Source organism: Protopterus annectens, chromosome 9.part0 (assembly GCF_019279795.1).
Source record: "Protopterus annectens isolate FY-2018-M chromosome 9.part0, PAN1.0, whole genome shotgun sequence".
Lineage (NCBI taxonomy): Eukaryota > Metazoa > Chordata > Ceratodontiformes > Protopteridae > Protopterus > Protopterus annectens.
The window spans coordinates 618,709,655-618,736,743 of NC_056743.1; the positions used below are offsets into that span (position 1 = coordinate 618,709,655).

A 27,089-nucleotide genomic window follows, 5' to 3' on the forward strand; every position below is an offset into this window, starting at 1 on the left:
GGGCCTATACAAGCAACCCTATAAGCCACAATTCCCTGGCTTTCCATTCTTCTTTTCCTGGACCCCTGTCTGGAGGAGGCGACTGGCATCCCCCCTGGGGTGTGAATTTCCTCTCCCATCTAACATCTAGATTTATAGTCTTACCTAGTGCGTGTGTCTGCCACAAACTCCTTAAAAAATTAAAGCAGCAAAGTCGGAAATGTTTCTCCAAAAATAGATGCTAACAAGCCTTGCAATATTTCTATCCCTGTCCTAAGTCTAATTGTTCCTTTTGCACGTTAGTGTTCCCCTTCTTTCTTTCTTTCCCCTGTCTCTAATTGCTTCTAATCCGTACAACTATAATACAACATGGAAAGTATTGTGTTTGTGTGTGTGTGTGTGTGTGTGTGTGTGTGTGTGTGTGTGTGTGTGTGTGTGTGTGTGTGCATATTTTGTCTTGACTTTACAACCTAGTACCATAAACAATCGTTTTAAAGTTTTTTTATAAAGTATGTTTACTTTGTAAAGTTATTTATATTATATAGTAAGATAGATTTTAGAAAGTAAGTAGAACAGTCATTCTGTCCATGAGTCGCCTAGTAGGAGTTCAATCCAAATTCACTGAAGAGACGCAATATTTAAAACAAGATGACTAAGGTTTGCTCACAACAGGTTTGTGTTACTTGTGCATTAGTGTTTACAGCATGTCTGAATATTAGTCTTCATCTGTATTTTAACTCGTAACTGATCGCAAAGCTCTTAGTGTATGTTATTTTACAAGTTCAGTTTTTAGGTTTAATTAACCTAGATGGGGGTGTGAATGGCTACTATATTGGATTGCATTAAAACATTGGTGTGGTGCTTGGGCAATAATGCATGAATGTTTGCATGTGTATGCAACTTTCTTATATGTTTAACTTAATTTTCCAAACCTTTTTACCAGTCGTTTTTGAAAGTTAAAAATAATATAAAAACCGAATACAGTAATACACGGATGACAATGAAAGATAATGTTTTGACAGAAGTGTTACTTTAAAGTTATAACAAGCTAGCAAGAAAAGAATTATAACAAGCCAACAATAAAAGTACCTTCTTGTTTTACCAAACTTAACACTTTGTCAAACAACCAGCTGTCTCTTCCCAGAAGCAACATTTCGCTCTATTGCACATGTCTGGCATGTCATCTTGGCTACCTTGCAAGTCTGGTCACAAATGGCTTCACAATATATGGTATGACTCCACTCACTGTTGCTGGCTGCTAAAATCCATTGTTCTGCAGTGTTTGAAATGTGTTTCATTTATCCAGTTTTAAATTTGGTTTGGTGGCATTTTTCTCCACTATACATTTTATTCGTTTTTGGATTATAGCCATGCAAAATATTTAAAATACGGTTTGAGCATCCACATCTCTCCGTGCCGCTCCTGTGGTTGGGCTGCTTTACTCACCTCCCATCTACCGCCTCAGGTGCTCCCCTCTCTGCCTTAAAGCACAGGACTACCTCCCTGCCTCATCCAGCAGACACCCTTGATTTGTCTGCTACCTATGCATTACTGAACACTGCAGTAATAAAGGGCATCTGTACTCTAAAGAAGTGTGAATGTATGTAGCCTTGTAAAGTCTACTTGTATCCTACAAATAGTACTAGTAGTTGTTAGTCTGACTTCCCGTGTGTACGTTAGCAGCCTACCGCAACTCGCTGGACACTCTAGTTTTATCATACCTTATTAGTATACGTGTACTACTCTATCCTTCAGTCTGCCATCTCCTTCTTGCCATTAGTTGGCAGCATAGACCACGACAGACTGATTGCACAGTATTATTCTCCCAAAGTTTCTACCCAACTATATTAGTTATTTCCACAGATTCTCCCCATCTGTTCAATGCTAACTCCCTCTACCCTCCTGGACTGGCCAACCCAAATACAAATATTGCCTACACTACATAGCTCCAACTCAACCCTAATTTAAGTGTCTGAGCTGCAACTAGTTTTTCACAGTCCTCACTTCTTCTGGGCTCTACCCCGCTCTGTTCACCCTGTGGGCTCACTCCGCACCCCTACCCCCAATTCCCACCCACCCCCAGTGCATCTACACTTATACTATCCCCTGCTCACCTGAACAATCTCCCCTCCAATCAGCATTCTCCTATAATTACACCCATCCACACCCAAAACTCCCCACCAATACCTAATCTTGAACCTAATATCCAACCCCTACCACACCTAACCTATTTACCTAAATCACATTACTGCTAAACACAATACCTCCAACCAAACAAAGCATGCAGGGAATATACCAGTACTACTATTAACTATCACTATTTTAGTCTACACCACATATACACACACTAACATACCATTAAACAATACCTTCCACGTAACAGATATTTACACGCACACACCTACACACAAAGACATTGTAATCTGTTCCACACTATTTAATGATTGCTCATTGTTTTATATATACAAACCACACACAACACTTCCTCTCAATAAACAAACAGTAACTAGAATACATACAGACCTAGCATATGCCATAAAACTTCGTCTGTTCCTTAAAAACATCTACTAATCTCAGGAGACATATACCCCAACCCAGGTTCAGACAACAAAATTCTCCCACACAAACAGAACTCAGACCTACTTATTATTAATCTAAACTCAAGAAGTATATCCAACAAACTACATGACCTACATGCATTCATAGCTCGCTACTCCCCTGATATACTAACCATTACTGAGACCTGGCTAAAACCTACCACCCAAAAGGATGAAGTACTCCCCCCAGGTTATAACATCCTAAGACTAGACAGAGATGCCAAAAAGGGAGGTGGAGTTGCAATTGTATTTAAAAACACAATTAACCTACAGCCTCTGAGAACCCCACTGCCCAAATTTCTGAATGTCAAAATATTAGGCTCCATTATATCCCTCAAAAACAAAAACAGAATCAACATCCTATGTAGTTATATTCCTCCAGGAAATAACTCTCCTACAATAGAGGAAATTTTACAATGGGCTACAACCAACTTGCCCCAAGAAACTATCCTGTTAGGCGACCTAAACCTAGACTGGCTAGCCTGCAACTCCAACAATCCCTCAAACCATATTAGCTTATTTGGATTCTCACAATTAATCGAAGAACCCACCAGGGTTGACAAAAAAATCCAAAAAACATTCCATACTCGATTGGACTTTAGTTAATTTTCCCAAAGAAAATTATCATGTGGGCTACCTACCTGATGAACTCCGTCATCACCCCACATTCCTCCTTCGTAAACAGGTAAACATACCCAAACCCATACTATATAAAGAAACTAGAGATGACCATAAGTTAAATCCACAAATTCATAACAGCATGCTATAACAATGCAACTGGCACCCACTACAAAGTCTAGCACTAGACCAGGCAGTGGAGTTCTTCAACAGTACTTTTAAGAATGTTCTAAATACTGTAGCTCCAATTACGAAACTTAGAACTAAAGTTAATTATGCCCCTTGGCTAAATAAAACCACAAAGGCCTTACTAAAAGCTAGAGACAATGCCTGGAAGATCTGGAAAATGAATAACACCATACAAAACAGACAAAAGTATCAACAACTTCGGAATCAGGTCAAAAAACAAATAAAAATGGATAAACAAAACTACTTCTTACATATCCAAAACAAACATCCCAAAAACCCTCAAAAGTTCTGGCAAGCTATCAATTCCCTTCTGAAACCCGGAAAAACTACCACCCCAACTCCCAGCACCAATACTGACAATGACAGCATAGCTTCTCAATTTAACTATCACTTCACAGAATCTATTTGGTCATTATCCACCCAGCTATCTAACAATGACTCTACAATCACCCCCATTATAGATAACAATAATATACCTTCCTTTTCACTCTCACCTGTACCAACCTCCACAGTTAAAAAACTACTCTCAAAACTGAAACCTACCACTCTCGCAGCAGATGGTCTACCCACTAATTTCCTAAAATTAGCTGCAGAGTCCCTAGCCTACCCCGTCTCAATTCTTATAAACTGCTCCATACAAGAAGCCTACATCCCCCAACTATGGAAAGTGTCATACATTATTCCCCTACACCTATGAGCTATAAAACTACCACCCCATTACTATCTTATCCCCCTTTCCAAGCTTCTAGAGAAATGTATTCACTCCCAAGTGATGCACTTCTTAACCTCACATAATCTTCTCTCCTTCACACAGCATGGCTTCCGTCCAAACCACAGTACAACTGCTGCTCTTCTCTCCTTTACCAACCAGGTTAACCAACTTAGAAACAGCAACAACTTCATATCAGCCATATTCTTAGATCTATCTAAAGCATTTGACATGGTCCCACATAACCTACTTTTAGACACTCTATCCACCATATCCTTTGCCCCCTCCACTACTGCCTGGTTCAAAAACTACCTCTCTGACAGAAAACAGTCAGTCAAATGGCAAGGTGTACTATCACCCCTACTACCCACTACCACAGGTGTTCCACATGGATCAATACTGGGGCCTCTACTATTCACCATTTTCACCAGCAAACTACATACCTCCACCCTGCATGCATCACTGATACAATACGCAGATGACTCAACCCTAATCTGCTCAGCCCCATCCATAACCACTCTACAAAAGCTAACCCAAGAGTCCTTCTGCTCCGTGGAAAAATGGATTACTGATATCCAACCCCAACAAGACCAAATTACTTTTCACCCCCAACAAATCCAGAAAAACACCTCCTTCCTTCACTATCATCTCCAAAAATGGAACCACAATCTCTCCCTCCCCCATACTAAGCTACTTGGTGTTGAAATAGATAAGGACCTTAATTTCGATGTCCATATCAAAAACTAGGAACTTTATACAAACACAAAAACTTCCCATCAGACCAAGCACGAATCACCCTAGCCCAAACCCACCTTTTGTCTACCCTATTGCATGCATCACCAATCCTAACCCACATCAGGAAAACAAACCTAGACAAACTAGAATCTTGTTACAATAAGATTGCAAAATTCGCCAATAACTCTACTTTTAGAAGCCATCACTGTCTTGCCCTAATGGAGCTACAGTGGTTTGAACTCCCTCACTTAGTTACCAGCAACTAGTGCTCACCTTTAACATACTAAACAATCCCAACAAAACTCCAACCCTAAACCAACTAGTGAACCAATATTCAGCAAACCGTCCACTATGCTCATCCAACAAAACCCTGCTCTGTATATCCAAAGCCAACAATACTGCAGGGAAAGCTCTTTTCTCTCATACAATCGCTACGAAATGGAATAACCTCCCCCAAAATATCTCTTCTGCATCATCTATCTCACTGTTCAAAAAGTTACTTAAGTCACACCTCTTGCAATCCTGGCTCTGTCCTTGCATCACATAATGCTTTCCTGCTCTCCACCAATTCTTCCTACATTCCTCTCTTCACTGCTCACATCTCTTTAATACAGATGCCAAACACTGCCATACATGGCCTACTATGTGTAAATTATTATGTCTCCTGCGATATGTCTTTTGATAGCATTGGTAAATCTGGAGTTCTCTCCCAATTTCTGAAATCCAGGGTCTACTATGTTTAAATTAATTTTGCTTGGAAGAAACCAAATGTAAATTTTCTACTGATTGTAAGATTTTATCTTTTTGATTGTAAAATTACCAGTGTACATATTATTTGATGTGGAGCTTTTCTCCCCGGGCCTCCGCTGTAAATGGACCTCGTTCCAGTCGGACTTTCCCGGTAAATAAATAAATAAACACATTAAAATATTAAACTCCAACATACTTGTGTAAAATAACAGCATCCAAAAATACCACAACCATAAATATCTTTTCCCATAAACCTGCTATGTGACAATTCCGTAAGCCGAGTTACTGAAATATTATTTTATAAATATTGTAAACACTCCATGAAATATTTTTTGCATTACCTTGGCTTATACACACAAAAATTCGCTTTGACAGTTTTAACTGGAATTAATAGACAAACTCTTGTGTCCTGTTATAACCTACACAGAGAGAGTTTTACTTACTTTTACTGGAACTAGTTTTCTAGATTTAAAGAAGACTTTTGATATGGTTGACAACGGTTCTACTTTAATTAACCAAAAGCTGATTCCAGCGAATATAAATACGTTGACACATAAGCATCGAAGTGCTTAACGGTCAAACAACGTAAAGGTCGAAACACCTTCAATCGAATTGTTTTAGTTGGTCCATGTAAAGTTCTAAATTACTGAACACGTAATGTGAACCATTTTTAGCACTGGCAGGTAAATGTAAACCGTATTTGTAAAGTAATACTGCAGAACCCTACAAATTAAAACTAATTAAAGCAAATGAAGACCTACATTACTAATCTGTACCATATGTGTAACAGTTTTAAAACGATAGTTACCATACGTAATTTCTGCATACCACATCCTGTTGGACTACTGATGGCTGACAAAACGTTCACGTGTCCTGGTGTGCTAGGTAAAGCGTACCAAACTGTAAGATCACAGCAAAATAGAGAAATGTTAATAGTTGACGGGTATCTGTATAACCTAGAAAAACAACTGAAAACCAAAAAGTATTGGTGTTGTCGCTTAAAACATACGGTAAAATGTAGGGGTAGAGTGATAAGCACAACAAGCAGTGCAGAGGAGACGCTATTAAAATCTACACCCCATGACCATGCTTCTGACCCTGCAGATGTGGAAAGGTATCAGTCATGTCAAAAATTAAGGGAGTTAGGTACCCTGTGTAGGAGTAAACCAGCTTTGGTAGTAGACGATGTAGTCACTACAACATCCCTTCAAAGTGCTGTGGCATTACCTACCCGTAGATCTATGTTACAAACGGTAAATAGAGTTAGAAAGCTACAGCTACGTAAGAACAGGAAGACAAGTATACCACCAAGTATGGTTTCTATAGATGAATATCCACTAAAACAATCTAGTTTTATACACGAGAGGAAAGTAGATATACATAGTAATTTACATGTATTGGTTTTCACTACAGAACAGAACTTAACAGACATGTGCAACGCAAACATTTGGTTTATGGATGGTGTTTTCCTTACAAAAGTTATATTTTGTAGATAGTTATATAGTGTTCATGCACTGGTGTCACAGGGTAGTAATCAGAAATGTGTACCTCTGCTATACTGTCTAATGACTAAAAAATCGTTCAGAGCATACAACTACATGTGGGAGTGTCTGTTCTCTTTACTAGATAAATCACATTTAAAGCCATCAGTAAAGTATATGCTATGTGACTTTGAACAAGCTGCTATTAAGAGTATTGCGTACAATTTTGCAGAGGTTTCCAGTAAAGGGTGCCTATTTAATTTCACCCAGAATATCTGGCGTAAAGTGCAATCTGTTGGTTTGGCACAGCTATATGGTAACTCTGTTCAGTTTCAACAGTCAGTGAAAAAGCTTGTAGCGTTAGCCTTTCTTAAAGAATGTGATGTCATTGCAGCATTTCATGGTTTATCTAAAGATCTTCCGACCGAGGGCACGCCATTGCTAAGAGTACTTTTCAGATGTACATTTGTTTGGTCGTGCATGACAACAGGTAACTAGGACAATGGCACCTACTTGATTTCCACCTATTTACCCTTTATCATTCTGGAACATATCTTCACTGAATGAGAAGTCTTTGTCATGCACTCAAAACTATGTAGAGGGCTGGCATAGGAGGATTAGATGCCTCCTTGGGAGACGTATCTGTGATATCCCTACTGTACTTGAAGTGTTAGCCAGGGAGCAAAACAGGGTAGATGAGTTGCGTTTGCAACTAACAGCTTGTCCACCCTCACCTAAGAAAAGGAAAATAGTTCATCAGCAAAGCCGTTTGCAGGCTGTGCTAGAGACACAGGAAGACTATGATGTACAGCAGTTCCTGACAGCAGTAGCTATGCTACTAAAAGTGTAGGATTTCCAGTTATATGGGATACTGCTTAAAGACAGTATTTTCAGTTAGAGTTCCTATGTTATGCATTTTACGTTGCGTTACGTGTCACATTTAAACTGCAATATTTTCTCTATGAACGTATTAATAGAGTACTTTCCAACAGGTTTTGTTTTAGTGCACATAGAACACAATTAGTGACAATAATGTCTATATGTAACATAGGAAGTTTTCATGAGCTGAAGTATGCTGGGCAGACAGCTATTTATAATTTAACTTCAGCAGTGCAATAATGATTGTGTGTAACACAGTAATATTTAAGGAACTATAGTACGCTCAAGAAAGAGCTATTTTTTCTTTACATTACGCTCAGGAGTGAGCCATTTCTGCTTTATGTTCGGCACACTAGGAACGATTTGTGGGTCAACTATTGCTTTTCGATGTTTTCACTTTCGATGGAGTTACATTTCGGTTGTTACAGCTTTCGATGCATATGTGTAGACGGATTTTCATTCGCTGGAATCAGCTTTTGGTTAATTAAAGTAGACCCGGTTGACAACAATTTGTCCAATAACTGATCAACTCTCCGTAAAGTAAAGCAAACAAATTGTTTTGGTTCAGCAAGCAAGGGTAAGTACTAAGCTACTACTGATTGGTTCTCGCTCTCTTTTTTTGGAAAGAGAGGGAGAACCAAATTAGTAACCATCCAGCTGTCCACGTCACGTACGTGACTGCAGATGTGCCAGTCTGATCTCATTCCATTTTATTGTGCGGTTAAACCACATAGACTTCTGGGCATCACACTGATGCCTACTCTCCTTACTCTGGACTGCTTTTACAGCAGTCCAGATTTACAAAAAACAAATCTGTTTAAAAAAAAAAAAAATGGAACTTGCTGAGCATGTGCAGTTCTAGTTTCGAGGCTGCAAGCCAGTCAGACTCGCAGCTAAGCAAAGCACTGTCTGCAGCCACTGCAGCTAGTAAAAGTAAAGTAAATTGAATTCATAAATATTTATTTATTTATTTTTTAAATGTTCTTTTCCTTTTCTTCACAGCTGGGGGGGGGGGTGCACTCCAATGGCACGAGCTGCCACCGCTTCATATACAATGACCTTGGAGGAAGAACTGTCAAGAGACATCTGACAGCTGCATCAGACATCACCACATCATTATTATTACAATTCAATAAACACTAGCATATTTTGTTCATTCAATTGGCGATGATCCAGAGAATGAGTTATTGTCAGACAAATTTCAAAAAAATACTGCTGAAAGCCACTCACAAAATAAGAATTGTAGCATAGGTAAGATCACACACGATCACACACACACACACACACACACACACACACACACACACACACACACACACACACACACGTCAACTCCATGGATTCATAGGTGTGTACTAGGCCAACGGCCCTGGGGCCTATATAAGCCTAGCCCAAGAAGATTTCCTGGCATCATGCCGCCCAAAGTTAGTTCCCAGTCCCCCTGTCAAGCAAGGCCACTGAAGTGATCCCCGGGTGAACTTCCTATTGCCCATCCACTCGTCAAGATTTCTCTTAAAAAAAGAGGGCCAGTGAAGTGCTCTGCTTGACATGAATGGGAAGTTTGTTCCACAGTATGGGAAGTCTCTGGGTTAGGAACCTGTCCCTCCAGCATGTTCTGTTTATTGTGGTAATGAGGTTTAGGTCCCTGGAGTGTGTGGCATGGAGGGAATGGGATTTCTTTAGGTGTAGCATATCTAGCTGCTCTGGGTCAGACATGACTTTGTAGGTCAAGCAGATATCATTTCTAAGTAGGTGATAAGAGAGAGTATAGCTGGAGTTTTTTGAGTCTGTCCATATAGGGCATGTGTCTAAGGCCCAAGATCCTCTTAGTGAGGTATTTGATCCTCTTAGTGAGGTATTTTTTGTGGCCTTTCCAGTTGTCGGTGTATAGTGAAGTACATACCAAATGAAGCATTGTATTCTACAAAAGATCTAATGAGGGACTAGTAGAGAGGGATTATGACCTCTTTCTTCCTGGATGAGAAACCTTTTGTAATGAGATGTGCCACATAGAAGGACTTTCTGACTACACTGAAAATGTGGTTATCAAAGAAGAGGTTGCTGTCAACCTGTGTCTCCAGGTCTCTTTATTACATTGGTGTTTAGTGGACTATCGCCTATGTGGTAGTTCATGGGCACCAAATTTTTCCCAAAGGGAATGACAATGCACTTTTTGGCATTGAGCTTAAGGCCATGGTTCTGGCACCAGTCATTTGTGTCAGTGAGGCCTTTTTGTAGAATGTCTACATCAGTTGGAGAATCAATAACGGCTCCCAGTTTGCAATCATCTGCAAACTTTGTCAGCCAGAGTCCCTTTGTGATGGCTTGAACTTCAGAGAAGTAGATACCAAACAGAAGAGGACCTAGGACAGATCCCTGTGGGACATCACTTGTAACTGGTTGGTAGTCAGATTTGGAGCCCGCTACTTTCACAGTGTGGGTTCTATCAGTGAGCCGTTTGGCAACCCATCTTATGACAGAATCACTAAACTAGGCATAAACCCCCATCTATGATTCCTGAGTGAGGGATGGTGTTGATGGCCTTGGCAAGATCTAGGTAAGCTGTGTGAACTACCTTGCCCTCATCCACAGCTCTGGTGACAGACTCGAAGAAGTCTATCAGGTTGAGCAGGCATGATCTACCTTTCACAAACCCAAACTGCGTGGGGTCCAGAGTTTGGAGATTCCCTATGGCCTTATTTATAAGGTCCATGGTGATGCGCTCCATAGCCTTACATATCAGACTCATCAGGCTAATGGGGCAGTAGTTCCCGGGGTCTGTAGTCGCTCCCCCTTTGTGGAGTGGGATGAACATAGCAGTGCGCCATTTGGTAGGAACAAAGCCTGAAATGAGGCTGTGATTGAACAGGGTACTCAAGTGTGGTGCTAACTCACTTTGCAATTCATGTGGAATTGATGGACATGCTCCACCTAAAGAAAACCATATCCCCTTGAGTCACACACTCTAGGGATCTAAACCTCACCACAACAATAAATAGGATGTGCTGGAGGGATAGATTCCTGTCCCAGAGACTTCCCTTGCTCTGGAACAAGATTCCAATCTACATTAGGCAGAGCTCCTCACTAACACTCTTCAAGAGAAACATTGACAAGTGGATGGGAAACAGGAAGTTTACCCCAGGGATCACTTCAGTGGCTCTGCTGGACAGAGGCACAGGGAACTAATCTAAGGCGGTGGCGAAAGCCAACACATTCCAGCTTGGCTTATAAATGCCTTTGGGCAGATAGACAGGGATATTATCAGATCCCATGGAAGCTGTATTCTAGGCTTTGGACAGTGCAGTTTTTACCAGTGTAGCCATGATAATAGGGACTTGGCTTTCCTCAGGTATTATGATAGGCCCTTTAGGAGGTGAAAGGGGGGTTCGCACTGAACCTGTCGGCCAATATGTTGGCAATATCAGTTGGTTCTGTATATGTATTGCCATTGTACTGTAACTCAGAGCAGATCCAAGTATTGCCATGTAGATTCTTGACATAACTATAGAATGCCTTGTGGTTGTCTTTAGAATCTGCAGCAATTTTGTTTTCGTAGCTAGCTTTAGATGATTTGATGATGGATCTCAGTTACTTGCGGAGGCTGACAAGCGAGTTTTTCCAGTCTTGGGATGTCACCCTTTTCTGCAACAGTTTTTTCCTTCTGCTGTAGACTTTGTTTATGGTGGGGGACCACCAGATTGGCTTCCTTTTTTTGAAGGAGTGCGTCTTGGTTCTGTTTGGTATGGCCCTTTCCATACACTTGTGTATGTGCTCATACGGTGCATTGATGTATGATTCAGTCATACACCTATTTTCCATTTGCATGGGTGCCGTGAAGTTAGCCACCTCTGTTTTTAGAAGTCCAAAACTGGCTTTGGAGAAGTTTTTTTAAGTGGTTTCCTTTGGGGGTGAGAGTGGGATGTGGATATTCATGGTGATTAGCTTGTGGTCAGATCTGACCAGGGAGGAGTTGATTACTGGTGTAGAGCAATGGTCACTCATGTTAGTAATGACCAGGTCAAGGATGTTTCTACCCCTGGTGGGGGTAAGAATGAGTTGGTCCAGGGAGTCGGAATTAATGAATTCCAGAAAATATTGAGCAAGTGTGTTGGTACATGAGTAATTTTCCCAGTTAATGGGGGGGGGGGGGAGTTAAAGTCTCCAAGTGTAAGGTTATTGGGTTGTACTCTAATATTTTCCAGTGTGTTTAGGAATGTGGAGTGGGAGTCTTGGGACATAGTGGGGGATCTATAGCAGGCTACAACCTGGATTGCAGTTTTACCCAGTGTTAGTTGTACCTGAAGTATCTCTGACAGGTTATGTTGGGCTACTAGTCTGGAAGTGTGCATATCCTTTATGAATATTGAGACACCACTGCCTTTAGTGCTTCGGTCCTGGTTTAGGGGCCGAAAGGTGTGGTATGAATTATAGCCTGGTGGTGCTGGGGTGCTCTCTGGAGGCTTGAACCAGGTCTTGGTCACTGCACAGATGTCGATGTTCTCCATTTTAAAGAGTGCTTCGAGCGAATGTATTTTGAGATTTAGACTTCTAGCGTTGAATAGCATTACCCTCAAATTTTGTTTGCTTGTAACTGTTATGGTTGTAATTTTGTCTTCAGGACATTGCCTAAAAAAGGCACTATAGGGGTGGCAAGAGGCTTGGCCAGTATACGGAATTCCTGGGGTGACAGGTGTAGGTCATATCTGGCAAAGCATCGAGGTCTGTTGATCATGTCATCCCAGACAAACAGATACTTGATCCCCTTAGAATGACACCAGAAACTTAGCCAACTGTTGAATTTGATCATTTTCTGCTTATACTGTGGTACCATTCTGGGTGATGGTAGGATGCTACTCAGAGCTAGGGTCATATCTGCCTGGTCTACAAGATCCGAGAGCTCCTCTAAGTCTCTTTTTATGTAGTCCCAGGGAGGTATGTCTCAGGTCATTCACACTATCATGGACAATGACAGAGTCATATTTGTACCTGTTGTGGTGTGACCTAAGTGCATGCATTACGTGGCAGATCCTGGCACCAGACAGGCAGCTGACTGTAACTTTCTCCTTATTCAACCTAATGAGTGGGACATCAGTGTGCCTTACTATTGAATCACCCATGACTAGTGTATTGGGTAAGTTGTTTTGCCTTTTGGGCTTTGGTTGTGTGGCACACTGTTTATGTGAGCTGTGTGCCTCTCGGTTTGTGCTGGGATGTGGTGGTTGTTTGCGTTTCTGCCTCAGAGGTCTGTGTTTTATATTGAGAGCCTCTGCAAAAGTAGGTGTGTGTTTTGTGTTACTATGTAAGGGTTGTGGTGGTGTATGTTCTGGAGGGCTATGTGCTGAATGTGGTGTGGTGCAGGTCCTCAACTGGCTAATCCAGTCTTGGCTGGAGAGTGCCTGGCTTTCAGTTTGGCTATATATATGTGGATCTCTCACAAGTCATAGTGTCGGGAGATAAGGAGGAGAGGGCTGTCTGTGTACATGAGGCCGTTGCTACATTGCCTCAGGACGCCCAAGTTCATCAGGTTGACAGGAGAAAGCACAGAGAACTGACCTTTAGACATGCCTGGATATGAGCTCAATATATTAAGTACTGAAGCCTTTTATAGGAAAAATGTCAGTGTGTCTGAGTCTGTACACAGCACTGCCAAACACTCAAGGGAAACTAATATGTAGACCCTGAAAATTTAAAGATGAAGTATTTAGGCAGATGTTCTGAAGTAAGAAATCAAGCAGTATGTACTGAAAATAAAGAATTAGCTTGTCAAGAATGATAAAAAGAGGGGAGTCACATGAATGGCTACTGCCTGGCTACTACTAATGCTAGTCTCAGGATGCACAACAGTGGAAAAAAGTGGCTTTCAGCAATACTCTTCTCAGTACCGTATATCTGATAAGTTACTGTCAAAAAGTTGCCAGGTTCCCCATTCATTAATCTGGTAGGTATGCTAGACTTTTATAGCCCACTTCAGGCTCAGCTTTTGGAGAATGTAAGACTGATACTTTAGGAATAAAACAAACATCTAGACTGTGCAAAATCTTTATGGTTTTGAACAGAACAGCACAAAATTACAACAAATAACTAATGATCAATCTTAATACAAGTCACTTTATGTACAATGCAGGGCTGCTAACTAAGCAGATTTGTTGCTTGAAGTGCAAATGTTCATGGGTTATGCAGGAAAGGAATGTCTGTGAAAGGAGAAGGAGTGATGTTGAGAATGAAGTTTGGATGCACACGTAAGGTTTTTAATTCATTGTAATATGGAAGAAAGTGGCCTGGATCCTGGTACAGAGACAATGACAGTTTTGCTGTTTTTTGGTAAGTTTGTGATTAAGATTAAGATACTCTGGGCCTTCTGGGCATGCGAGAAAGCTCTAAGGGATCATCTTACAAAATAAAAAAACAGCACATTTGGAGAGGGAGGCAGTGGATTAAAGCCACAAGTTCAAAAGGAAGTTTCTAGTTCTTTAACAAAGCCTTTGGTTGGAGGAGACACCACCTTAAATGGGACGGGAGGAGACACCACCTTAAATGGGACAGTATAAGACATTGGTACTCCACAGCAGGTGCTGATATGACTTCCAGTTTTGCACTGTCTAGCCCGAAGAGGCAGGCATATCTAGGCTACAAGCTCATTTCTGCCCATTGCTTTAAGTGAAAGGGGATAACAGGAAATGCAGACTCTGTAAAAACATATTAATCTTTCCACATCCCTTGGAATGACACTGACTGTCAAAGCTTCTGTGGAAGGATCTATTAACAATGACAAGGCCCATGATCATAAGAGCTATGTTACAGGATATGTAAATTAAAAATTAGTTTTAATGCTCACAGCTTCACCTTTGTGTTTACCAGTTTTGCAACTGGTAGCCAAGAACTGTGTCATAAATTATTATGAAAACATCTACAGCAAAGACTTTGCACTAAAGAATTACTGAAAAGGCATATTTTTCTTTGAAACACTTAGCTATTTATTATAAGAAAATAGCTTGCATACAACTGTGCTTTGTGGTGGAGACATCTAATTTAAGTTTGCAAATTCAGAAACTATTACAAGTAATAGCTGACTTAAACAATTAGTTTCAAAATATCACTAGAAAGAAGCAGGGAAACTGTTTCCCTGTTGTCATTGCATTACAGGGACTCCATTCTTCGGTTTCTTTCAGCAGCGGTATTTATTAGATTTCCTGTAACACTTTACTGATTTGATGACAGATGGATAGATGGATATGATGATGATACCATGTCTATATGGTGCTGCACATCAGTTGTTACTGCCAAATGTGAAATGGTGGATTCATTTTCAGATGAGCGGTGGACCAAGGACTGACACTTGTAATATCCATCAGATGATTACAGAATAGGCAGAGAATCTTGGTATTTTGGCTAACATAACCTCATAGAAGAGTCGTTTTAGAACTAAAAATGAATGTGACCATAACAGCTCAATAAAAAATGGATAAAGCCTTGACTATGAAGCAGGCAACTGGAGTTTGAATAGCTGATGAGGTACTTGATGCAGATGGCAGGGGAGAATGTGCATGCCTATCCTGGGGGAAGGAGTTCACAGCTGCCTCTATGATGCTCCAGGGCAATTGCCCAAAGCAGCAAAGGCAGTGTAAGGAGGATGTGGGCAGTGTCTGTGCTGAAGGAAAGTACCTGTGGTGATGCAGGTACACATACTGCCACCAGTGGTGAGTTCAGGCCTTATCAAATATGCCCCAAAGTTGTCAGGATGCCAGTGATAGCTCTTATAGCTGCTTGTATAATGGTTTTACCCCTATACTGTACTGGGGTATGTCCCTTGTATGAGGGAATGAATGAACTTAGCCTTACTGGGGAGGAAATGATGACAGGCAAGGGATAGGAGCAAAAAGATAAAAAATATAAAAATAAATAAATAATACAGCCATAGATGTTGGAGAAATGCATTGCATTTTAGTAGCAAGGGTGGGACACAGATGGAGGTCTTCAACTGACGAATAAAGCACATATTAGTTTTCTAAAATCTAGCTTTCTGAACAGATTTTAGTTTTGAAAACTGGCAAGAGTACGACAATGAATAAAAGCAGTGCTATTATGATGACCCTCTTTCAAACCATGCTATTTCTGACAGAGATGGACAGATGGCCTATGTTGTCATTCCAGCAAACAATAGATTTTTAAGTAAAACACAAAAGATTTTTAAGTGCCTAGGTGAGTGCATCCAAGACACAAATGAGACTGTTCTACAGTAACCAAATTATGAGACATTTCTGTGCTTGGGTATGAGTACAGGTACAATAGCTGAAGATGTGCCAATCACAGGGAATTCACCTGGGTAAGTGACTGGCTGTAAATAGCTCTTAGAAGGAACTCTATGAAATACTCCAAGGCTTTTAAAATCATGGAAGATAGACCATTTTAATTAACAGTTCCATACAATGGAATTTTCAAAGTCAATGTTTAAATTGCATGAAAGGTTTACTAAGTGGCAGCAATCTTCATATATGCAGGGACAGTGTGCACATACGTGTGCATCCTTTATTTATTATATTCAACACTCTGGAATGAAGCTTACAAGGAATTATTATTATATAGTTATTATTATTATTATTATATATATTATATATTATTATTATTATAGGAAAGAAGTTTTGGGCAGGTTTTAACAACCTCCTTCATTCTGGGAAATCTTCCACCCCTACCCCCGCAAAACTTACTGGTAAAGATCCTGAAGAACTAGCTAATACGTTTAACTCTTTTTTCACTGAGACCATCCAGTCCCTAGCCAGTCAGTTACCTTCTTCTTCCTCCTCCATAACCAATGCTATTGGTAAATCTCCACCCGCCTTTAACCTTCAACCAATATCCACCTCCTACATCAGAACCCTACTGAAGAAACTTAAACCATCAAGCCTATCGGCCGATCGTTTCCCAGCTGAATACTTACAAATAGCATCAGATGTTATAGCCTACCCTATCTCAATCTTGATAAACAGAACTATAACAGAGGCTACAATCCCCTCTCTTTGGAAAATATCATATGTCATCCCACTTCACAAGGGCGGCTCCTCCATGGAAATTAAAAACTTCAGACCTATAGCAATATTGTCCCCAATAGCAAAAATAATGGAAAGGTGTGTTCACAAGCAACTCCTACACTATCTTACTCTAAACAATCTTTTGTCCAAAACTCAACATGGCTTTCGCCCCCATCACAGTACAACTACCGCCCTCCTCTCCTTTGTTGACTCAGTCAACAGCAACCGTAACAACAAACTAATTACTTCTGCTCTCTTTCTGGACTTGTCAAAAGCCTTTGACATGGTCAATCACCAACTATTGCTCCACACCCTCGAAACCCTTCACCTTGACAACTTAGCCCTAAGCTGGTTTAATGCTTACCTTTCTGGTAGACAACAAGCAGTCCAGTGGCAAAGCAAGCTATCTCACTTACTACCTAACACCATAGGTGTTCCCCAAAGCTCTATACTTGGTCCCCTTCTTTTCTCCATATTCATAAATGATCTCTATTCAGTCATCCCCAAAGCCACCTGCATTCAATATGCAGATGACTCCACACTGATCTGCTCTGATGTTTCTCTCCATAATCTCCAGGTAGTTACCCAAAACTGCTTTGCTGCAGTTGAAAAATGGTTCACAGAACAGAAACTTATCCTGAATCCAACAAAAACTAAATTACTACTAATTTTCCCCACCTCAGCCACTTCCTTAGGGCAACACCCTTCACTCATTAATAATATGACCTTCCACGTTCACTCCACTAACAGCACCATCACAGAGCCTGTCACCAACACCAAACTACTAGGTGTCACTATTGATCACAAGCTCAAATTTGACTTGCACATCAGTCAAACTATAAAGACAGTAAACAAGAAACTTGGTTCCATGTACAGAATTAAGAACTTTCTAACTCCTAATACCAAACTAACCATTGCACGTACACACCTTCTCTCCACCCTACTGTATGCCTCTCCGGTACTTTCCTTCCTCAATAAAACTGAGCTTAACAAACTCTCTATTGCTTATAACCATATTGCTAAATTTGTAACAGGAGAACCGTACCGTACTCATCACTGCCTTAACCTAAAGAAACTTGACTGGTTAGAACTCCCCAATCTTCTCAAACTTAACCAACTTACTGAAGCATTTAAAATAATTAAGGAACCACATAAAACCCCCTCACTGAACAAACTTTTAACCCCCTACACCAATCTCAGCTGCCTCCGATCTTCAAATAGTGTCCTGGTACAAACTATGAAATCTAATAACTTAGGTGGTGATGCTCTTTATGCCAATTCCATTGGAAAACTATGGAATTCCCTTCCCAATAACCTAAGACTAACTACCTCTCTCAGCCAGTTCAAAAGTAATCTTAAATTATTCTTAAAAGCTCATTGGCTATGTCCTTGTACTAAACCGGACTAGTCCTAAAAGTCCCCTATCAACCTCATGCCATTTCCCAATGCCCTCTCTCTCTTCTCTTTTTCCATTAGATCCCTACAATAATATGTTTATAGGATCTCTAGTTCCTTTCAACTGCCTTTCTCCTCACAATTACTATGAGCGATTTATGGGATAAAAACTTCATCCTTCTCCTCTGAGCTTATAATTTAAATCCTCAATATTGTCTAGTGTATCCCTATTTCACTTACCTACATATCACTTGAATACTTAAGTTATGGCTATGATTAAATTGTTGTCTCTTCCTACCATTTTATCAAGAATTTATTCTGTATGTAAATCAAACTCTTGTTTTTTTACTGTGGAGTTTTTCTCCCCGGATCTCTGACCGAAAATGGATATGTTTAAATTGTGTCTCTTCCTACCATGTTATCAAGAACTTATATGTATGTAAGTTAAAGTCCTGTTTTTACTGTGGAGCTTTTCTCCCCGGGTCTCTGCTGAAAATGGATATGTATCCAGTTGGACTAACCCGGTAAACAAATGTAAAATAAAAAAAATAAAAAATATTATTACTCTAGATCCACACAATACGGATTCGTAGATATAGGTTTAATTGTTTATTGCATTTGATTACCAGGAAAGTCCAACTGGGCAATAAAACCCATTTTCAGTGGATGCTGGGGACGAAGCTCCACCTAACATAAATATATGCACATAAGATAGAGACAGTATATGCAGACATTGCAAACATCTTGGTTAAGATAAAAGGAGTAAAATAAAATCCACATTTACATACAATGTGAACAGTTGCATTCACACTGCAATCTACAACAGAGTTTTATTGTCATTATATTATACCATTAACAGTGATGGACTTGTGTGCAAACTTCCCTTATATTCAACAAAGAAGAAAATAAATAAATGGAAGACTGTTCTTTTCTTACTGTAGATGAAGGCTACAATAAAACTATCATGTCTAGATTATCTTACCATAGCTACCTCATACACTTCTTTGGTTCCCTTTTGATGGCACCATTTACTACTTGTAACTGTCATACTACTGTAACAGACTGGCACCATATGCAGGATTTTTCTCTGCCTTTTAGTCACGAGTGACATGATATGCTTCAGCTCCTCCACAACTCTGAAGGGTTAAGCAGATAACTTAAGAGCAAATGAATAAATGAATGAGCTAATTTACTGCTTAACTGTAATACACATAAATGGATTTATGGTCCTTGGTTTCAGCTTTATAATGTGATAAATGTGGAAGTTCACAGCATTATAATTTTATTTGGTTCTTTGTACTAAATATCATAGGAGTGTACTCCGGGAAGGAGTAATCACTATGGCAGGTGACCTTCAGTCATTATTAATACCCTGTATTTTTAAGCCGAATATGGACATCAAGTGATAGTGACTAGTGTAACACTGGTTAAGTACTGAATCCCCAGCTGTGACAAAGTGCATCTCTGCTAATTTAGGGATAACTCCATTCAACACCTATTCATGAAAGTGAGGCAAAGGCAGCCAGTCTCTCTGTAATATTTGGGATCTTGTGCAATAAAATGGTACCAGTTCCATAAAACAAAAATCATCACATGCCAGCAGAACAGGTACGGAAGGATCAAAGTGGATAACCCTTCTTTCAATGAGATTTTTTTTTTTCGGTTACTAAGAAAGGCCATTTGCAGCTCCCCCTCTACTTTTCCTGTAGATGTTTTTGGAAAGACACAATCAATGTCTCACTGACAAGAGATTCAGAGAAATGTGTGATTTTGGTTCACCAATCCTAGTCAAACACTAATATGCAGCACATTTCTGGCAGAAGTTTCTTTGAAATATCTTCCATTTTGTCCTCAGATTTCAGAGCTCCATTTTTAAGAATCAACTGTCCACAACAGCTCTCACCTTTTGAAGAATTCATGTTTATTTCTGCTAACTTTAAGAGTATATTCTCGTATACTGTTTTTGACTGTTCACAGATTGCTGCTGTAACATTCATCACTGCAAAGGACAGGTTCAATGTACCATCTGCACACCTGGTATTCTTTGACTCATCTGGTTCAATGCCCTTTGAAGGGGCATGAACATAGATGCATGTTAAAAGGATAAAATGATTGCAAGGGAATAATCTCTTATGTGAATCAATCATTGATACCCGATTGGACCATACACAAAATCTGGACTGATTTACACAATCAAAACTAGTGATTTTCTAAAGTTCCAGAAAATACCTTTATATTACAACTATGGAAAACAAACATGGCCCTCACCACTGTGATATCACAGTACATGGTGATACCGGTACCTTGTGTTCATGACTCACATTTGAGTGCAAGGAGCAGCAAAGAATTTAAAGTGAAACAAGTTCCACAGAAAGATCTTCCAACTAGCCTACAGGAAAGCTGCCATCCCCGCTAATAAATTGTCAAAAAAAAAAAAAGGAGGAGGAGGTCACTGCACAACTCTGAAGAAAATTGTCTGCAAAGGGGACATACCCTATAGTATGATGAAGGTAGCCCACTCATGAAGGTAGCACACTCATGTAGGGAATCAGATCTGTAAACATCTACAGGAAGCAAAAGGAAAATTTCTACATTCATGACAGGTTAGTGCACATTCTGCATATAAGGACTACAGGAGGCTAGTTGGGATCTCAAGGATACAGAAATAATTTTAATTGTTAAACAGAAAAAAATACTGCTGGAAAACTGAACCATGTGACAAGATTTATTGTTCTGCACATGGCATCACTCTACTTCTTTTAGAAGGAGACTACAACCCATAACAATCTAGTGGCCATAATCTGTTATTTACATAGAGGACAGCTACTCACGAACATTGTTTCCCTCATTGCACTTTGTGCCTTGAAACAAATTTCAGATTGTTTTAGAATCAGAGGTGTTTCAGCCAGCTTACACAAAAAAGTATGTGACATAAGAATGCTGAAAAAATTGAAAAGTGTAGTGTACAAAACAGTGGCAAGAATAGTGCTCCTGAAACGTGCAGAGTGAAGGCAGAGCAGCTGAGGAAGCTTAAGGTGATGGAGATGAAGTACCCAAGACGGGTAGCACACTGTAGAACCAAAAAATAAGGACAGAGCAAAAGTCAAAGCAGCTCCAAATAACAGATAAGGTCAAGGAGAACAGACTACCTCTGAAGGAAATCAGAAACTGATTTGGTAAACGCAGATGGGAGAGAGAGAAAAGGGCAATAGAAGGACAAGATGTCCAGCCAAATGACTGATGGATTTCATGACAGAAAACCTATACAGTTGGGCATGACTTAAACAAGGTAAGAGTGGCTCTGAATAAAGAGAGTTAGCAACAGTTGACACAACACCTTGCCCTCATGTAAAATGTGTGTGGGGGGAGGGATGACCATGACAATAAATGTAGTTGCCATCACCCTGCATTTCATAAGGCTCATATCTTCTGCCCTTCATGTTCTGATTGTTATATACTGGCTCTCTGGCAGCATTATACCACAAAACTCCCTCATCCCTCAATGCATTCATGGCTAAGAAATGCATGCCAGTTTCCAGAGAATGGCTTCTTCCACTGCTCCCCAATTTGCATACCCTATACATGACCTGTTTGGCTGACTGATGCCTACAGAATTATATGCCCTACTAACAGAAATGTCATGTGCCTATCAGCTCTATGGGTTGTACAGAACTTACAAGCTGGCAGGGTTGAAACCCTGACAATATGCTGACACCCGAAAGAGAACAAGCCACTGCTGCTGTCTTTACAACAAAGTTATTCAAACAACACAGATGACAGCTGCATGGCCGCTACTACACATAGACGTATGTGTTGTGTAACTGCTTTAGTAAAGTAGTTTCTGCTACAAGTAATTTGGTGAAGGACAGAATGAAAGTTGCCACTGGAGTTTCCATTATGGTTCAAGCTCTCAACACAGGAATTCCATGACTGCCTTTATGTTGTTTGTAAGTATAATCTTGGTCAGGAGATGCCAATGTTGTGTACTTAACTCTCTCTTGCAGGGTTGATTAGGAGGATATTTCCCAAAGCAGACAGCCATGAAACTCAGTGAGACACTTTCTGCACTGCATGAAACAGCATTCCTAAGTCACTGGGCCATATTCAATAAAGCCTACACTAAGTGTACACTGTTCTGAGTGAACAGACAACATACACATAACTCATATGTTCTTCCTCCTAATTTTAGGTTTTCCTACTGATATTCTTGCAACTTTAAATATTGATACAGATTCATAAAGGTTACCACAAAGTGTAGACTACATGTACACCTAGTGTAATCTTTCTGAGTAAATAGAAACCACAAAAAATGTGATAAGAATTACAAATCATGTACACAGTGTAAGTTTTATTCAATCTGACCCACTGTCTTTTTGCTCAACCAAAACTCCATTTGCCTTTTCTGGTGGTACTTCAGGTACAAGCTGAATAGCCCATGGTATTCCTGTAAGGTCCTCACCAAATATTCTGTTTTTGCTGAAAACAGATTTTAACAAACACCCTTGGTCACCCCTGAAAAAAAATGTTAAATGCCTAGATGGTCTGTTGAATGACTAAAGGATGTTACATGAATTAAGCAAGTAATTCGTTTTGTTTTCATTATTTTTCTGCTGCAACAGGTTGTAGTTTCTACTCCAGTGGGGCATTACTTTGTGGTGGTGCTGGGGTAGTTCTTTAGTTAACATTATTTTCTCTAAGTAACCCCTGTACAACTTTGGCCCCACCAGTGCAGAAGAACTACACCTATCTGTAATGCTGACAATCTGCATTCTGAAAAGAACTACTGAGGTATGGGAGATGTTTTAGCTGCCCCCAGGGTATCCTTTGTTTTCAGAAAGCTTAATGCCAAAGGATTAAGTGAAACTTAGAGGCTACAGACATCTTCATGGTTGGTGGCACAGTCATATCAGTATACAACTCACCTGTAGTACAAGGAAGAAATAAAATTCAGTCATATATGATAAAGCCTAACCGTCAGCTAGTGGGAGATGACTTCCAGCAGTGTCTCCAAGCCCAATAGGGAAGAAAATACATGGTGAAAAAGGAGAATGATAAAAACTGTGTTTTAGGAAAGAGGGCAAGAAGCCCAATGTAGAAGCTTTGCAACTTCATTTAATATTATTTTTTGAGGGTGGAGATTCCCTACGCCTTGAGGCAAAACTGGACAAGGTTCCATCCACTCAAGTTCAGATCCGCAAAATTGACATTCTCCATATATCTCTTATTTTCCATTGGAAATAAGTGCTGTAGGCCTGTTATAAGGCTGTCCTTCAAATGGGGAGGTTGTTAGTGTGTGTGTGTGTGTGTGTGTGTGTGTGTGTGTGTGTGTGCTCTTACAATCAATTTTCTTTGATTTATTTTCACAGAGTTCAGTTCTGATGGAACTAAACAAGTGGAGTACTTGTCCAGCTGGAACATGACCATATATACAAGTGAAGCTATTTTGGAAGCTATATGTTTGAAAGGAAGAAAAAAGAAAAGGTACTTACAAGAGTATATTCAGGGTTTAAATTTAATACAAAACAATGCTCAAAACTAGTTAGTTGTCCAATTGCTCCTGTGCTTGATTCTATATGCGTATCTTACTTACTTTATACATATTTCCGAATGAAAAACAGACCATCGGCTAACTAGAAGAAACTGGAAAGACTACAGTCGCGTCCAGTAATGTATTTTCTGAACTCTTGATATCTCATTGCATCTCGAACTAGAAAATTGAAGAAAAAAACTCTGCATCGTGCTCACCTGTCATATAGCATACATGGAGTCCACGAATAACCATGTACACATTTCAACAGATCATTAAGTACTGTGCCGTACTCATTTTCTGAAGATGTTCTCTGAAGCCAGCCACAGATGTTCTGATACATAGATTACAAGCAGCGCAGGTAAACACACAAGTTATGTTACACAGCTAACATGTAGCCCAGTAAAATTAACAAATTCTCAGATATATTTAGTAGACAAGGTATATATTTTGTTGTGCTTTGTATGAATTCTGCTAAACTAGAAAAAGTACACCGTTTCAAAACAGTCACAGTCATCAAAATACACATTCACTGAGGCCCCCAGCTGACATACATCTCAACTGTACAGATTTTTGCAGAATGTAGAGATTTTTGCCTTGCAGTTTTGGTGTTTTTCTTTTCATAAAAATCTGTTATTCTGGCAAATTAGTGGCAAATCATTAGATTTAAGTTTGAAAATAATGACAATTGAGTTTCAGACTTTATACCCTTCACAAAAATTCATGAAAATGCAAAGCCTGTTATTCTATCAATTTTCTACGCTTGTAAGAACAATATTTAAAAATTGTCACTATTTTTGGGCCTTGGTCCCACTTTTACTTATGGCTTTGCCCAGATTTCTTGCTCTAAGAGTTTGAGAGGTATGGAATGCACTAAAAAAATAATCTCATGAACTATCAAATTACTCTAAATTCCAACTGCAAATCAAAACAGTTTCTACAGAAACAAAAGGGCAAAGCACATAACTAACCAAATACTCCCTCTAGAGAGGCAGCTCTGTAACCTTGATTCCTCATTGTAACATATGATTATTGGAGTGAACTTCACACCCTCCACACTGCAAAATTTCTTGTTGTTTTGTCAATAGGCTTTATTCTATACATCACATACAGTGAATTCTTCACATTGATATTGCATTGGTTTTTATTAAAAGTTGTATATACTTTATGTTGCTCCTACACTGTTTTTATTAATAGTTGTATATACTTTATGTTGCTCCTTTTACTCCATTTAACTCAGATTAAGCTTACAATTGCTCATTTTATTATCAGTGTGGTACCCTGGAAGACAAAATGTAAATAAAGAACTACAGCTTCTTGTGGGCGTAATAGTCACTGTGCCTGTTTGAGTTTCTCTGTCACGTATTAAAACAAAGAAAATATAAACAGCTTTCCAAGACAAGCTCACTGTGGTTACTTACTAACCTATTCTTGCAGCCTAGGGTCTGTAGGACATCTTCAGGCAGACGCAGTAATGCTATGATAAACTTGGCTCTTAAGTGTACCGGCATTATCATCAGTTCAGGTTGTGGCCTTAACAGCTAAATAAAGACTGCAGCACAAAACAACCTGTATTTCTGCAAAAGTTATTATATATTTATCAGTAAAAAGACACATTGTAAAATAAGTTGCTTCATCTTGCAATTTCTGAAACAGTACTCTGTCTCTTTCTTTTCAGCTTACTTTTCTTTTGAAAGGCATGTTTACAAAACCTTTTTTAAGTTACAGTAGTAAATGTAGACAAACATTTCTTTTCTTTTTTCCTTGGCCATGTGTAAACATTACATGTACATTTTGTAGCCCTTATATACAGTTTCATACATAACCAGGTCAGCATAAAAACATTCTAATTCATATTTAACTTACTTTCTGTTTCCTCTTTGTTTCTGTTTCTTCAGCAATGTGTCACCAATAGATAGCAGACCTTTTCCAGTGAGACACCAAACTGAAAAAGCTTTGGTTCTACAAATGATCGCAAAATTACCTCTGCAGTAACGCTACAGGAAGCTGGGATTCTTAATTGCCAGACTGATCAAGTCATATTATCAACCACTCATTTGCAGGATATATATGGCAAACTATTGAAGAAATCCAAAAATAAATGTTATCACAGTTTATTGTCTGCTGGGTCTCCTGTGTTTTGTTACAGAATTATAATTAACTCTTCTCCTATTTCCCCGTCAGTCTCCACCCCCTTTTTTCTTTCACTTAGGGATGGAAAAAAAAAAAAATCACATGATATTGTCTGGTAAGCTTTCTGTTTGTAGTACAGAGCTACACTCAGTAAAGTTACAAGGAAGGGCAAAAACTAAAACCTCATAATTTAGCAATGACATTTTTTTCTGGCCGACAAAATATACAAATGTGGAAAATATTACTTTTTGAGTGTAACTTATTTATAATATTTTAACATGCAATTGAACTGATACTTTTCAGTCTTTCACTTTCAGAAGGTAGCATAACAGTTATTAGATACAATTTGTGAACGTTTCAGAAGTGTGCCAGAGGCAAACACAGAATACAAAGAATATACTTACCAGCTGCAAACAATATTAATACTAACTTTAAAAAACTGAAATAAACATTGCAGTATGTTAGCCAGCATGCCACAACTTGTAACAACTATTCTGCATGCAGAAGGAAAAAACACTATATTGTACAGAGTCACCAGTCACAGAATGCGCATTCTTGTGTGCAGTCAGACATATACAATCTATAGTCTACATTTTTAAATGGGATAATTAAGAATGTGTAGTTACAGGCATGCACTTTCCCATTGTCTCTGCAGCCAGTTTAGTGGATTGGGCATCCAGAGGTAATTTAGCAATTGTTTCAGGTTTACCGACAACCATATCATTTTTAAACAAACTGATACTGTGTGTGAGAGATGAAGTTACATAATGTCACTGGAGGGAAGACTCTCACATACAAACTCTTATAATAGCAAACAAATTGTCAGCAACACACACACTCGCACACAGACTCTGGAATGTTTGAGACTAAACCATGAGGCACATTTCTCACAATGTACACTACATTGAAAGGTATGGACCAAGACCACTACGGTAATTTTAAGCACTGCTGTTTTCTTGCTTAGCTTACCTGCCCGGAAATTAAAGCCCAATGCTTATTTTAGGATCTATAATGTAGAGCAGTAAAAGCACAACCTCAAACCTCCTATGAACAATTTCTTGCAGCCAGGGA

At 39.4% G+C, this 27,089-nt stretch overlaps 1 protein-coding gene across 2 annotated transcripts in view; it reads right to left on the reverse strand.

Annotated features, from left to right (window-relative positions):
* LOC122811370 (transmembrane protein 268-like) overlaps positions 1 to 26,074 on the reverse strand; it is a 469,464-nt gene extending 443,390 nt beyond the window's left edge. For both annotated transcript variants that reach the window (XM_044083169.1, XM_044083168.1), the window contains exon 1: positions 25,752 to 26,074. The gene's annotated coding sequence lies outside the window, so the exon portion shown is untranslated. The remainder of the gene's footprint in view (positions 1 to 25,751) is intronic.
* Between the last annotated feature and the right edge of the window lie 1,015 nt (positions 26,075 to 27,089).